We start from the raw sequence: 5186 nt of genomic DNA, 5'->3' as shown, positions 1-5186 counted from the left end.
GTAATCCGCTTTGCTGACCACTTCCATAAGCTGTATTGCAGCAGTACCCATCCATTCTCTACATTTGTTTAAAAAACTAGGGTGCCAAATAGGAATTTTCTTGCCTGAACTTAGTAGCTCAGACACCTTTGGCAAAGATTCCCTTATGTTTTCCCATAACTGACATCTGCATGGCTTTGCTGCATGACTGACCTCTGCTGCTCTCTGGACTGGGGTCCAGGGACCACCAACCTCCCCTGCAGAGGCAGGCACTGACACAAAGCCCTGCTGCCACCTCTGCAAGAAAGAGCTGAGGGATGTCATGTACAACATATGGAGCCACATTGTCTGGGAAAACAGTATTACAAAACAAGTGGCAAAAAAACTTAGAATAGTAACTCAGAATGGGATGTATAATGTGTACATCAGATAGCTTCAGTCTTAGCTTTTTTTTCCCCCCCTAGTTTTTATATTAGTTGCTAGGGAAACCACTCTCCTGTTGATGGGTGTAGTTCAGAGACATTTACGAGACAAGAATGAATTTATAGAGTGTTTCAAAATGTTTATTGGAATTTGTGAAACGGGATGCACAGTGATTTAAGTGGAAAAAAATCTAAATGTAGTTCACAAAATAACAGTGTACTATTATATATGAAGGTCAACTCACCAAACTTTTTTTTTAGTCATTGAGTTACTCCCACACCAATTCCAAACTTGGCATGTTTTATGATTTTTCAGATCATTAACTCAAAGAAGGAAACTCTGATCAACATTTATAACAACCTCTAAGACACAAAAAGAGAAATTAATAGGATCCATGAGCACTTGTGCTTCAGGAGGTGAGCAGCAGGATTAGGGACAGGCAAGGCTGCTGGGGCTGGCGTCCCATAGCTGGGATTCCTCAGTCCAGTCACAGAGGTGAGGGACCACACAGGGCATGGCCCCTGCCATGGCCATCTGGCTCTGTCTGACCTTGTCTCTCCTCTGAATTCCTTGCCTCTCCACTGTAGTGCTGCCAGCATCACCTCTCAGCAGTAGTGCCTTTCAGATGTGTGGCTGGGAGGCTCCTTGGTAATTGTTTCCACACCAGAGTTCTATCAGTTACCCTTACACTCACCAACCACTTCCTCTATTTTTAGAAACTTCCAGCAAAGGGGATTTGATAACCAATCCTGTTCTGTGTTTCTCTGTTCCAATCCCAGCTGTTAGCATTTTTTCACTTACCTGATTTTCTTTCCTGCAAATCAGCCCTTTCTTCAAGTCTTTTAAGATGGGTAGAATCCAGTTACTAAGTGTCACAGGCTTCCTAAAGATCCATTACAACCAAATCCCCCTAAAAGATAATTACTACCAACCTTTCTCCCTGCCTGAGAAGGAAGAGACTTTTTGTTGGTTTGCCTTTGAGTCTGAATCAAAATATTCCAGTGATCTCAGCCCCCATGAGTAGCTCCCTGCCATAGAAGAGCCATGCCTTCTTGGAGCTTCCATGCTTGTAATCCTACATAAGCAGGACTGTCCCGCAGTGTGGGGGGACCCAAAATTCATGCAGTGTTCATGCAGCGTTCATCACACCCAGCCTGTTTCCAACAGAAACACATTTCAGGCTCAAGGAGGACAAGTTACTAATTTTTAAAAAGGAGGAGCTAAACCTTTATGATTTTTCTAAGGTTAGACACAGAAAGTCTTTCCAGCTTTATAACCTGCCAGGGTAATTTCCAAGCTCTTGAAGCAACTTCTATGCTGGCAGCAACTTCCTCCACTTCAGATACATTCAGCACGATGGGTCAAAATAGCACCAAATTTGTTTCTGTTTACAAAGATACCAAGCCTATCTCTGACCTTCACAAAAATTAATTTTTCAATGTGTTTGGGATATGTGAAAAGAAACATATATGTATCATTGCTTTAAGCCTCTTTTACCAGTTCTAAGGTACTGTGCCCAGCTGGGCAGTGATAAGAATAGTAGAATCATAGAATGGTGTGTGTTGGAAGGGACCCTAAAGATCATTTATCTCCAAATGCCACTGCCATGGGCCAGGACAGCTTCCATTAGAGCAGATTACTCAGAGCCCCATCCAGGCCCCCTCTAGGTACTGGAAGGTACTATAATGTCATCCCAGAGCTTCCTCTCCTCCAGGCTGAACAGCCTCAGTTCTCTGAGCCTGTCTTCATAGAAAAGGGTTTTGAGCCCTGTGATCAACTTTGTGGCCTCCTATGGACTCATTCCAAGATGGACAGGTCCATCTTTCTTGTGTTGGGAGCCCCAGACCTGGATGCAGCACTCCACTCTAGGTGGAGTCTCACGAGAGCATAGTAGAGTGGGAGAATCAGAGCTGAAAGAGCACTGGATGCATGATCCTCTGATCCTATACTTAAGAAAATATGATGAATGCTCAGGTTATTCAGATTAACTTCATGAAGAAACACCAATTGATCTGTGAGGATCCACCCATAGGTAACCCTGTGACCTTGTTCTCTCCTGCAGAGAATGGTTTTCTGCAAGGGCCAGGTGCAGCAAAGCATTAAGGAACCAGCAGAGATGCAAGGAGGTCAGGATGTGGATGACTACACAGGCAAAATGGTTTGTTCTGGCTTATTGCTGTTTCTGATGGCTACAGCTACTGGCAAAGCTAATACAAATACCAATACATGGCTTGGATGATGATACTACATTCCTGAGCTCTTAGCTCTGAAAGCACTGGCCTAAGTATCTAAGGGCTAATTCTTTGGGAGCAATCACTGTGCTTGCTCTGAAGCAGTTTTTTATATATATAAGGGCTCTTTTGAGGCCTTCAGAGCATTACAATGTTCCTCAGAATCCTACATAAGCCAGGCTGTATCTTACAGATACCTAACTTTGATGTTTGAAGGATTTTGACACATGCAGCATTTAAAGGTGAAAGAGACATATAATGATAAGGAACTATAGGACTGTGCCCCTTGTTGACAAAGTGACAAAACTATCCTTTGTCCCCTCAAAAATGAAAGAAGCCCAGAAGTTTCTCTCCTCGATTAGGTGAAAAAGCCACTTCATAGGCCTAGAGGACTTCACCTCAAACTTAAGGGTAGCCAATTGGACAGGAGCCAAAAAGTCCCACCTGGGCAATTTAGTAGAAAAAGAAGAGAACAAAGAAACTAATTGCTTTTGTGAGGTGTTTTACCAGGAGCAAGGACCTCCAGCAGCTGGCTCAGTTTTTCTCTGTTCGTTATTTTGTCCTTTTATTAAACCTTTTTGTTTCCAACACTGCAAAAGAAGCCATCCTGCTGGTTTTTATGCCTCCAAGGGTAGCTGAGCTGTCTTGGGTGGGTTATAGGCTTCCGAGAGCTTATGAGACCTGGCTCGAGGTGGCTCCTATAACAAGGAACTACCTCCAAGGCGGCAACTGCACACCTGAATTTATTAGTGCATTTATCCTGAGAACATCAGATTGAGAAAGGGCAATGTTTTTATATCAGTCACAGCAAAGGGGAACGAGAAAGCAGAACAGGGATTTGACCCACATCTCTCCAGCCCTGGAAACATACAGTGTTTCTTCTGGCTTTCCTCTCCCCAGGACCTCTACCTTTGCATATGAAAAAATTGCAGGTCAAACTGAGTGAAGACATATTTTTCTTTTCAACCCCTTGTACAAAGCTCCTGCCCCTGGGAAGATTGGTGAGGCTATGGACTATTTTCTACAATATGGTTCTAAATGCATTTTCTATATTTTTAAATGAAACAAGGTTGTCAAACTTCTGGTGGTAGGAAAAACTCCAGCTGATGACGCTTTAGGGGATACATCTCCATTCATTGTAGGGAGCTTTTCTTTCCTTGTGGTCTTTGGGATATTTAGTAATCTGTGTTTCTGGTATTCCTGGCAATTTTGCTCTGCTTTCCCTCAGGGTAGTAATTTGGGGATTTTTAATAACTATGGTTTAGAAGTCAGTGTTTTACTTCATTGCAAGCAATATGTAGAAGTGACCCCTGTGGTAGATCTCAGCCGGGACATGGCTGGGAAAAGGCTCTGTACTGAATCAGGATCAGTCAGCATAGATTGCACGAGTCAGGTTCAACTTCTTTGGGTGTTTAGATGTGCAATTCCAATTGCTATTCATGCTCTGCTTTGATTACTGATTGCATCTATTTTACTCTGAAACCAGCTGACTTCCTTAATTTTTCTTTTTAAATGAACAGTATCATTTTCCCATCCTCCTCTGCCTCTCCTGGGTCCCCATGCCATGTAAATCCTCTTCCTCCCTGAGCTGCTGCAGTCCCCAGGCACTAAGGGGCTTTTGTTTTTCACTAGGTGAACTTCCCCAACATAGCTCATCTCCTGAACCAGGAGGACTCACCATCAATGCAGGGGAAACAGGTTAGGGAACACTTAAACAAACCCAACATATGTGAGTCCATGGGCCCTGCTAGGATGCACCCATGAGCACAGAGGAAGCTGGCAGGTGTTATTGTGAGGTCACTCTCAAAAATCATTGAAAAGTCATGGTGATTGGGGGGGTCTGAAGACTGGAAGAAAGCAATGCAACTTTTGTCTTCAAGGAGAACAAGAAGGAGGATCTGGGAAACTACACACTGCCCAGCTACACCTTGAAATATGCAAAGGTAATGAAAAAAATCCTCTTCATAATTTTGCAAACACGTGGAAGACTAAAAAGTGATTAAGGCCAGTCAGCCTGCATTTATGAAAGGGAAATTGTGCTTAACCAACCTCAGAACAGTCTACAGTGAGAGGAATGGCTTGGTGGATGAGGAGAAAGCAGCGAGTATTTTTTATCTTGTCATTAGCCTGCCCTTCAGCACAGACTTCTAAAACATTCTCAGAGACAAGCCGATGAAGTATGGGATTGTTAAGTGGATGGTGAGGTGGACTGAAACTTCTGCTATTTTGTGATTCTGGTAACAGTTAGGATCAGCCATAGCTCTTCTCATACTAGAGAGCTGCAGTCTCCAGATGTTTCTGTTTGAGTTAGCCATGTGCAATGTGGTATATGCAGAAAGTTATCTGAAATGTGGCATATGAAAGACACCCTGGGGCAGCAGGACACAACCTTTGCGACCCTGAAGACAGCAGCATCAGCAATGTGATTGCCACAAGCATGCTTTGCTCTCCTTGTTGGATTATTTAATTTCTGTGAGTAATGTAAGATGATCTCCTGTAAAGCACAGATGATGTCTTAGGGAACAGGACAAGTGAGGAAGGTCTTCGGCCAGC

The sequence above is a fragment of the Geospiza fortis genome, unplaced genomic scaffold (genome assembly GCF_000277835.1).
Source record: "Geospiza fortis unplaced genomic scaffold, GeoFor_1.0 scaffold603, whole genome shotgun sequence".
NCBI classification, from domain to species: domain Eukaryota; kingdom Metazoa; phylum Chordata; class Aves; order Passeriformes; family Thraupidae; genus Geospiza; species Geospiza fortis.
The sequence above is the reverse complement of the archived record's forward strand: the minus strand, read 5'-3'. Positions refer to the sequence as shown.